Here is an 11,322-nt window from a genome sequence, read left to right on the forward strand (position 1 = left end):
GCTCACTGAGACTAGAATATCTGAATTAGGATTAGATAAATACAACTGATGTTAGACAAATCATTTTTTTTCTATAATGTCATTAATTAAATGAATCAAAGAGTATTATGAAGACTCTCAATTCCTAGAGGTAAAAAAGCATACACATGTTATAAAATAAGTTACATTATAATAATGATACTATAAATATAAATAATAATGAAATAAAATTAGTTATAAAAAGTACTTGTCTATTGTATAAGGTTTAAAAGATAACAAGAGTGTCTGATAACTGGACACAGGGTTCTTAGAACACTTTAATTGTAAAGTAGACAGAGTTTGGAGTTTGGTTTCAGAGGACATGAAATTGAATCTTGACTTTAATCATGGCTGACAGTATAGATATGTGTGAAGTAAAGCTGGCTGCAATGGAGGACTGGATTCTTTTTACATGAAGTTGGCTTTTTCTCTTTTCTCTCTCTTTACTAAAAATGCTTACACATCTAATAATAAGCCTCCAAAGTAATTTTTACTTATAACAGGAAGATTATCTTGAGGTGAGCCTCAAAAAAATCCTATGAGGTAATTACCACAGGTATTATTTCCATTTTACAAATGAGGAAACGAGGTCTTAGAAAAGCAGGAGGCAGTATGGAGCAGTGAACAACATGCTAGATTTGAAGTTGTAGAACCTATGTTCACATTCTAATTCAGTCACTGTCTAATTGAGTGACCTTGTACAAGTGACTTCATTTCTTTGGTTTCATTTTTCTTGTCTATAAAACAAGGGGGTTGGACTAGATGACTTTTAAGGACCATTTTATCTCAACTTCCAGTGAGTTTCCTGGGCCTCAATGTCCTCTTTTGTAAAATGAGAAAGTTAGACTAAATGACCTCAGTTCTTCCCTTACTTCTAGCTCTAACAATCCATCATCCCATGATTTGTTAATGGTCACATAGTAAGTTTCAGAGGCCATTTCTTCCTGAGTTCAAATGCTATATTCTTTTTTTCTTTTTTTTTTAATTTTATAGTATTTTATTTGATCATTTCCATGCATTATTCATTAAAGACAAAGATCATTTTCTTTTCCTCCCCCCCACCCCCCGTAGCCGATGCGTGATTCCACTGGGTATCACATGTGTTCTTGATTCGAACCCATTGCCATGTTGTTAATATTTGCATTAGAGTGTTCATTTAGAGTTTCTCCTCTGTCATGTCCCCTCAACCGCTGTAGTCAGGCAGTTGCTTTTCCTCGGTGTTTCTACTCCCACAGTTTGTCCTCTGCTTATGGATAGTGTTTTTTCTCCTAGATCCCTGCAGATTGTTCAGGGACATTACACCGCCACTAATGGAGAAGTCCATTACGTTCGATTATACCACAGTGTGTTTGTCTCTGTGTACAATGTTCTCCTGGCTCTGCTCCTCTCGCTCTGCATCACTTCCTGGAGGTTGTTCCAGTCTCCATGGAATTCCTCCACTTTATTATTCCTTTTTGCACAATAATATTCCATCACCAACATATACCACAATTTGTTCAGCCATTCCCCAATTGATGGGCATCCCCTCATTTTCCAATTTTTGGCCACCACAAAGAGCGCAGCTATGAATATTTTTGTACAAGTCTTTTTTCTTATTATCTCTTTGGGGTACAGACCCAGCAGTGCTATGGCTGGATCAAAGGGTAGACATTCTTTTATCGCCCTTTGTGCATAGTTCCAAATTGCCCTCCAGAATGGTTGGATCAGTTCACAACTCCACCAGCAATGCATTAATGTCCTGACTTTGCCACATCCCCTCCAGCATTCATTACTTTCCTTTGCTGTCATGTTAGCCAATCTGCTAGGTGTGAGGTGATACCTCAGAGTTGTTTTGATTTGCGTCTCTCTGATTATAAGAGATTTAGAACACTTCTTCATGTGCTTACTAATAGTTTTGATTTCTTTATCTGAAAACTGCCTATCGTGTCCCTTGCCCATTTATCAATTGGAAAATGGCTTGATTTTTTGTACAATTGATTTAGCTCTTTATAAATTTGAGTAATTAAACCTTTGTCAGAGGTTTTTATGAAGTTTTTTTCCCAATTTGTTGTTTTCCTTCTGATTTTAGTTACATTGGTTTTGTTTGTACAAAAGCTTTTTAATTTGATGTAGTAGAAATTATTTATTTTACATTTTGTGATTCTTTCTATGTCTTGCTTGGTTTTAAAGTCTTTCCCCTCCCAAAGGTCTGACATGTATACTATTCTGTGTTTACCCAATTTACTTATGGTTTCCTTCTTTATGTTTAAGTCATTCACCCATTTTGGATTTATCTTGGTGTAGGGTGTGAGGTGTTGATCAATTCCTAATCTCTCCCACCAAATGCTATATTCTAAATACTATCGTAGGAGACCTCTGTGTCCTTGCGAAAAATTACTTCTCTCCTATGTTTTCTCCTTTGGAAAAAAAAAAGTGAACCAGATGATCTTGAAAGTTCCTTCAAGATATAAGTACTATGAACTAGACTACTAAGAAATTTAATAGTTAATATTTTTGATGAATATTAATTATGATCAATGGATATGGGAGAATTCTGAAAATAACTAGTGTGAGGGCAACTAAGTGGTACAATGAATAAAGTGTTAGATCTAGAGTCAGGAAGATCTAAATTTAAAATCAGCCTCCTAGCTTTTGCTAGCTGTTTGACTCTGGATAAGTCCTGTCATTATTGAATCATTTTCAGCCATTTCCAACATTTTCTGACTCCAATTGGAGTTTTCTTGGTAAAGATACAAGAGTGGTTTGTCATTCCCTTCTCCAGCTCATTTTTTATATGAAGAAACTGAGGCAAATAGGTTAAGTGACTTGGCCGGGGTGAAATAGCTAGTAAATGTCTAAGACCAGATTTGAATTTAGGAATACTTATCTTCTTGACTTCAGGCCCTAACCCTTACCTTCTGCCTTAGAATCAATATTGGGTATTGGTTCCAAGGCAGAAGAGCAGCAAGGGCTAGTCAATGGGGAGTAAGCAACTTGCTCAGAATCACACAGCTAGGAACTTTCTGAGGTCACATTTGAACCCAGGTTCTCCCTTCTCCAGGCCTGGCTCTCAGTCCACTGAGCCATATGCCTGCCCTCAAATGCATTCTTTTTTTCTGTCTTTCTAATTACCATCTGGGAGGATTAATGAAAGAAGGCTTAGGAGATGTCTAGAAGAGCTGTAACTCTGGTATCTTTTCTTTCATTTTACGCTAATGGTCAATAAACTGTGTGATCACAGTATGCTATCTTTGAATCTGTAAATGTAGGACTCCTGAGTTATTCCACCAGGGCAAGACTAATCAAATTACCTTGAGAAGCCCAATTAGAAACCCTGAAGGCTGATGAATACTGTCAGCAACACTACAACTACAAAGATTGAAGTGTTGGTTATATATAATAAAATAATGTCAACTTGGAAAAACACAGAACCACTAATGTAGTCAACAAAATCAAATCTTTAATTGGGAAAGAGTTAGGTCCATTATATATTATATATTATAGTCAGCCACTACATAGAGCCAAGTGCCAAATACTACACAGACAAAAACCTGGGGCTCTGGGTACAGTATCTCTGAGAGGATCAGTGTGCAAGATGATTCCTCAAAGAATAAAAGAACTTGGGGATCTTATATCCCTTTTGAGGAACTAGGTACAGAAAACATACATAGACAGTTCACAAACAGGATTGGGAAAGAGGCTGGAGCCAGAAGCTGGGGTATAAGGGAGTGGTCTACTACAATGGATACAAAAAGGATGGTTCCTGCACAGGTGTTGGTCTTCTTAGGACCGGATCTCTGATACAATGGGGGAACTTCTAGGACAAAAAGAGTACATTTGATTATATCTACTAGTCCCACCTAAACTGAGATCATTAAGTACTTTAAGGTCTACAGTTCAATCTGAAACAAAGTCAGTCTGGGACTCCCCTTTAAGGCATTTTCCCAAGGGATAGGAACAAAACTTGGGGTTCCCATATTTCAAGTTGACAACCAACATGGCCAAAAATTATAGTACATGTGAGGAAAAGTACTAGTCATGTAACTACAAGATGAATATCTGAAAGAGTCTACCTAGGGCCCCTCCTAAAAGGAATAAATAAAAGAATTTTATGGGATCTTAACCTCCTTTTAGAGATAAAAAGGCATTTTGTTCCTACTCTGATATTCACTTACTGAATTTTAGATTTTTTTGTTGGAATTCCCTCCCCAAAATAATGGGAAAATCTCTGAACTAGACAGCCAGTTTACTGCATGATGTTGGGCAAGTAGTCCAAATCTATTCGTGCTATGAGAGCTTCCTTCCTTAAGCCCACAGGAAGACAGTATCATTATATTAATTTTCCAGCTAAGGAGCATAACATCTGAGTTGCCCATCAGGTTGTACCCTACTTGAGCCACCATCCAGGGCTGTGGTTAGTTTCTCTTTACCAATATGTGAGTCAGCCTTCCTAAAAAGCTGCACTGTGCCCACTGGTCAGAAGAGGGCTCTCTGCCTCCAAAAAGCAAAACTATTTCTCAATAATCAAACCCTACTGTTTCAGGGATAGCACTAAACATTTGATCTGAAATTAATAAAAGTGATGAAATGGAAGGCTACTCAAAATCTATTGTCTCCATGTAGACTTTAGACTCCCCCGTAACAACTCATGTGTTCCATATTCAAAGATTCAAAGACTAAGCAATCATAGTGAATATCAGTTTACTATTAGCATAAAATGAAAGGAAAGACAAAGGCTAATCAATCATACTGTGATTACACAGTTTACTGACTATTAGCCTAAAGTGAAAGGAAAGTCACCAAATGCTACCATATGCAGCCATCTCCTCTACCATCTCTAAAACATCCTTCTACTTGCCCTCCCAAATCTTTGATTGAAGATTGAAGAAATTACAGACCACAGGCACCCTTAACTCATGGAAAGGAATGTTCAATCAATGAATCAGTAGACATTTATTAAGCACCTATTACATGTCAGGCATTGTGACAAATTTGGGGATACAAAAAAGAGGCAAAAAATATTCCCTGCCCTCAAGGTGTTTACAATCTAATGAGAGAGACGGCACATAAATAAATATATACAAAGCAAAGGGAATAAGGAAATGGGATGTCCACATGCTTTCTCAGGATCATGGACTCTAAGGAAAGGGAGGCAGTGAAGAAAATTAAATTCTCCTTTCTATTTCACCAGTCAATAAATAGTTGTCTGTCTCAGAAACCTGGGATTCTCTTTTGTCATAGTGCCCATCTTTATTCCTGCTCAAGGATCAGAATCTCTGCCATAATGTTCATCTTTTGTTGCTGGAATGTGTGTGTGTGTGTGTGTGTGTGTATATATATATATATATATATATATATGTATGTATGTAGTCAAAGCAGAAGTGGTTGCTACATCTTCAGTCTAAGCCTGCATCGGCAAAGCTGTGAAGCCATGGCACAGGGTGTTAAGTAGGCATGGGGAGGGCTGCTCTGTTCTCCCTCTCTACAACCCCCACCCCAGGATGTTTTCTGTATGCCCCATCCCTCTGTCCCTGACCAATGCAAACACTTCCTCCATCCTCTTGGTTAATGTAGTAGGGCTCATAGACAGTTTGAAGTTGTTCTTCGGGCACCTGATCTTGAAAATGTTTGCCAACACTGATCTAAGCCATTTCATCTGCCTCATAGAAGTCTGGTTGTCTGATTTCAAGGTCAAAAAGGAAGGAAGCAAGCCAACTGGATATTGTATTGCACAACTCACATACTTCTCTTGTCTCATGGATTCCTGGTTTACTTTCAGAACATCCTGGAAGAAAGAGAGTTTCTCTTAAACTCGCTATTCTAGAGGGAATCAGGGAAGTCCAAGAATCGATGGTAAATGTTTAACAACCAGCCATATGACACACGTTTAAGTTTCATCTATATTATTAACATTTTCTACATCATTGTCTTAAGTCTAGATAATAAATTAAATATCAAATGCCCTAATTTGTAGTCTTTAATAATTTCTGAAGTATAAATGCACAGGCTAAAAAATTGCCTCTTGCCAGTAAGATCTGACTCTAGTTGGGGCAGTTAGGTGTGCCAGTGGATTGAGAGCAAGGCCTGGAGTCAGGAGGACTTTTGTTCAAATCTGGCCTCAGATACATGGTAGCTCTGTGACTTTGGGCAAGTCGCTTAACCCCCATTACCTAGCCTTTACCACTCTTCTGCCTTGGAACCAATACACAGTATTGAAGCTAAGGTGGAAGGCAAGAGTTAAAAAAAAAATCTAACTGTATACTACCCCTGAATGATAGTCCACATTTATATAGCACTTTAGAGTAAATATTGTATTTTTATCTGACCATTACAACAGACTTGTTCTATTATTATTGACCACATTCTATGAGAAAACAGAGTCTTAATGTAGTTCTGGTTACACAGTTATTAAATGACAGTAATGGTACTCAAGTACAGGTCTTCTAACTCCTAACTTCTATAGTGTTGTGCTCCTTCCATTATATTGTTATACTATAGCAATATAATCTTCTGATAGAAATAGTTATTCTTCTTCTTAAAGCCTAGAGAAATGGAGGACTGAACTCACCACTCATTGCACAATATTGCACCATAATTCATGTTACTACTGGGAAAAGAGAGTTTGTTTTTTCCTTCATAATTAGTCCAAAAAAATTTTTTGGCTATGCAAGTCTAGACTTGAACCAAGAGGAAAGAAGAAACGGAATTGTGAGCCCTTGAATAGGAGGAATTGGGGTGGAAGGTGGGGGTAGACAAAAATAGATAATGAACAAAATAACAAATGCCTTAATTTGTAATATTTGATGATTTCTGAAGTATAAATGCACAGACTAAAAAAGTCACAATTGAAGAATCTATAGGGCATGTTATATAGTTCCTTGAAAACAAGAATGAATGAATATAAAGCATTTGCTAAGTATTTACCATGCCAGGAACTGTACTAAGTCTTGGGGATACAAATACAAAAAAAGGGTTCCATGTATTTTGGGGGGTTTGTGCAAAGAATAACAAAGCCATCTAATTCTAAATCACATCAGGCCCTATGGCCAGGACTGCATCAGCAAAGTCAAATGAGTAATGAATTAATAATAAACAAGATGCTCCATCCCCTGGCTGGGCAGTTTGACTGACTGCTCCTTATCCTTGGAATGCTCTCCCTCCTCATCTCTTCCTCCTGGTTTCCTTGGACTTCTTCAAGTCTCAGCTAAAATCTCATCTACAAGAAGTCTTTTGCAGTTCCTCTTAATTCTAGTGCCTTCTCTCTGTTGTTTATCTCCAGTTTATACTGTATATGTTTTGTTTGGACATAGCCATTTACAAATTGTCTCCCCAAATTAGACTGTGAGATCTTTGAGAGCAGTCCTTGTCCCTTTTTTTGGATCTTCAGAATTTAGCCCAGTACCTGGCACATAGTAGGTGATTAATAAATTTGTATCAACATGTTGTTTGAGGTTCATCACAAGCAAAAGTATCTGTTTTATTTATGTGTCTGGGTGATGGGAGCTTCAGTTATTCCTATTAACTACCTCTGTTCAGCACTTCAACTTGCTCCCATAACCCTAACCTCACTTAGTATTATACTCTTGGATAAGTCTCTCAACTTCTGGATTTATTATAAAAATAGCATAGCAGACAGAAGACAGAAAGTCAGAAAGAACTCGTTTCAAGTTCTGATGGCCATATTAGCTTCTGGATGACTGTAAACAAGTTACTTAACTTCTCAGATTACCAATATAATTCTCTAAAACTGTAACAGACCAGAGGAAAGCTGTTAAATTACATGAATCAGTGGAAAGAGTTTCTCTAAAAAAAGTCTTATTTGGACCTCTACCTCTTTTTTACCTAAAACAAAAATTATAATGTAATATTATGGTTTGATTAATGGCATAGTGACAAATAGAAAACAAATTGACTCAAATCTTGAATATTCTTATTTCTAAAATGTTTGGTTTTTTCCAATCCAGGTTTTCACATAATTAAAAGAAGAACACATAAAAACATTTTTAAAAAGCTTTCAATAGATTTAAAACATATGCTATTATTCTTTGAGAATAATTTTTGTTTTGAAGGGGAGCCCCTAGAGAGGATACTAATAATAAGCCTATTAATCAGATGTATTGATTACATTTTAACAAACCCCATCGCTCTTCATTTACAATTTAACACTTAGCCAATGCATTGCCATGTGTACAAAAACATCTTTTTCATTTGATTCTCACTTTGTCAAACTCCTCAGTTGCAATGGAGACCACAGGGCATCATTAGCACATCCTTTTTTCCTCCCGGCTTAGTTATAATGAGAAATAATTTCACACTCTCTCTGATTAGGGCAACAGGTACTCATAGAGGTGTTAAGAAAACAAACAACAGAGAGCCTAATTTTTTTTTAAGAAAGAAAACAACTGCAATTTGGGGACCTTTCAAAATCTGTAAACAGATGCCAAAGTATTGGTCCAGAGGGGAAAAACTTTAGCTGATGCAAGAAAGAGAAGTCCTGCTCTAGTTAATGTTGTAAGTCACAAGGAAAACCATACTGTATCTGAAGTCTAAGGGCAAATAGGTCTATTTTACAGTTGCATATAAACATGGCTTAGTTAGGCCTTTTGAATCCTAGATTGTGAGTTGGGAGGTACCTCAAATGTCACCAAGGTCAGACCATTTCTGAACAAGAAAATTATTTATAATATCCCCAACAAAAAAAAATATTCACCTGCTTATCTGATAGAATTTTAGATTTAAAGGGAAAGAGATCTCAAACAGGATACCCTCTATTCTCTAGATAAAAATCCTGTCATGGATTACTTGGACTGTGTCGAAACCTCTGGATCCTTTCTAAGAAGAATGTTTGTAAATGCATAAAATGAAATATATTGGATTACAAAAAAAAATTAATTTTATTGAAATGAAGATGTAATTTTTTCCCATTCTGGTCCAAGGACTCCTTTAAATCTATCCGTGGACTAGATCATGGATTCTAAGATCAGAACCTTTGCTGTAGATTATGTCTGGAGTTCCATAATTCAGGTTGAGAGAGGTAGTATCTTGTCTGATTCTTACCCTTCACACAAGTATCATCATATGTCTCTTGCAATCCCTAGTTTCCATCAAAGTTTAGTTCAATTATTATATCCCTAAACAAAAATTTTCCTGTTCCCTTGCAACTGCTAATGCCTCCCTTTATCCAAAGGTGCCTTATATATTTCGTACATACTTATATGTATATATTCAGTACACTTATTTACATAATATATTTATATATTATATAATGATGAATATATTATATTATATCCATATATGTAGATAGATGATAGACAGATGTAGATGGATAGATAGATAGAAAGAAAGAAAGACAGATAGATAGATAGATAGATAGATAGATAGATAGATAGATAGATAGATAGATAGATAGATAGATAGCTATTCCCAGTGCTTAGCAGAGTTCCTGGCATAGTGAGTGTTTAATAAATGCTTTTTATTTATTCATTCATTCTTGTTTTTTCTGAGATTAAACAGTATGCCCTATAAATACTATTCATTTCTCCCCATTTCTCCTGTCTTACAATCCCTCACAATTTCTCCTTTGCTCTTGGTCCATATCTGGACCTGTATAATAAAAAAAATTTGGAGTAATTCTGGGGAAAAGAAACAAACTTGAATTTCCTCAGTAGTAGCATATTATTTTGCAATAAAGTTGGTGGGCTCAATCATCCATGGATCTATGTATGACAGTGAGTGGCTGAGGGTCCAGCTGGAGTCAGGAAATGTGTGGAGACTAGCTGCTCAGATTTATTTAGCTCTGGGGGCAATGCTCTCTTCTTAGTAAAGGGACAGCCAGGTCCTAGAATTGCATGAAAATCAATGTCCCTAATGGGCTTCTGCTGTGGGAGGTTCCAAGTCATCTTTGCATCCTCCAGAATGGGAAGCAGTTATAGAACTTGGTTGGAAAAAATGTATATATATATATATATATATATATATATTCATTTTAATAAAACTAATTTATTTTGTAATCTGATTTATGTAATTTTATTCATTTTAAAAACATAATAGGCTTTGCCAGACTGCCAAAGGAATCAATGACATAAATAATTTCTGATCTAAAAAGTAGAGGCTATCCTATATAATATATTACGTAGTATATAATATTATATAAAATAACTATATAATATATGCAATGTGTTATTATATAATGTTATATCACACATAATCACACATGTTTCTTTGTATTAATAAATATATGTTGAATTAAATCTAATTAAGTGCAGCTAAGATCTACCTCTCAATGGGTTACATAACACAGTAGAGATCATAATAACTGAAGGATAATTGGTGGAAAATGGATGATGAGCTTAGTATACTATCTGTGCTGATATAAGGATTACAGGAGACCTCACCAGTATAATAGCACCTCTCAACAGATCTCACTATGCTGGTAGGCATCACCAAATATCCTTAAGAAAGGCACCAGTGGCTACAGTGCTCAACAAATACTTATCAGAATGTAAAGTTTCTAAGTGTGATACTGAGATAATAACCACAAGATTTTTAGCCAATGTGTTCCAAATCACAACTATCTTTAAATAGTACAAATTAATTCAGCTAACATTTGTCCAGCTGTTGGACAGAAACCACTAATGACTTCATAACAAAGTGTTATCTTTCCCAAGACTTTGGAAGCAGATCATCACCACCTTAGTGCATGAGATGCTATAGTTCCATATCTATAATCAGGTTAAAATCGTCTCACCATTCCAACTGCACCTACCCATCTAAGAAACCTAAAAGGTGAGCAAAGTAAATCCTGGATGTGCCTGGTTACTCTCATTGTTCATAAAAATAATCAGAAAGTCTAGGGAAAAATTGAAATACTTTAAAAAGAGGTTTCATCTAAAAAGTACAGTTTCTAGAAATACTTTACTACTAAAAGATTTAAAGAAAGAACTGGAAAAATATTCTTAATGTGCCTTTAGCACAGAAGATTTATTGCCAACACAGACTGCCATTACAACATTATGAGCTGTGGGTATTTTTTATTTAAAGTACACTGATTTCCTAGACTTTGGAACTAATTACACCAATAGACAAAACTCTCAGACTAGAGTAGATGATGTGTTGTTTTGTTTTGTTTTTAAATAGTTTCTAGTAGACTGTTTTTACACACTGAATACACCCAGAGGCAGTATGGTATGGTAGATAAATAACTGACCTTGGAATTAAGAAAACCTAGGTACAAGTTCTATCTTGCTTCTGTCTAGCTCTGCAACCATGAAGGACTCATTTAACCTCTTGTGCCTTTAGGAAACATCTATACCTATTATTTAGGAT

Source organism: Monodelphis domestica, chromosome 2, assembly GCF_027887165.1.
Source record: "Monodelphis domestica isolate mMonDom1 chromosome 2, mMonDom1.pri, whole genome shotgun sequence".
NCBI classification, from domain to species: Eukaryota; Metazoa; Chordata; class Mammalia; order Didelphimorphia; family Didelphidae; genus Monodelphis; species Monodelphis domestica.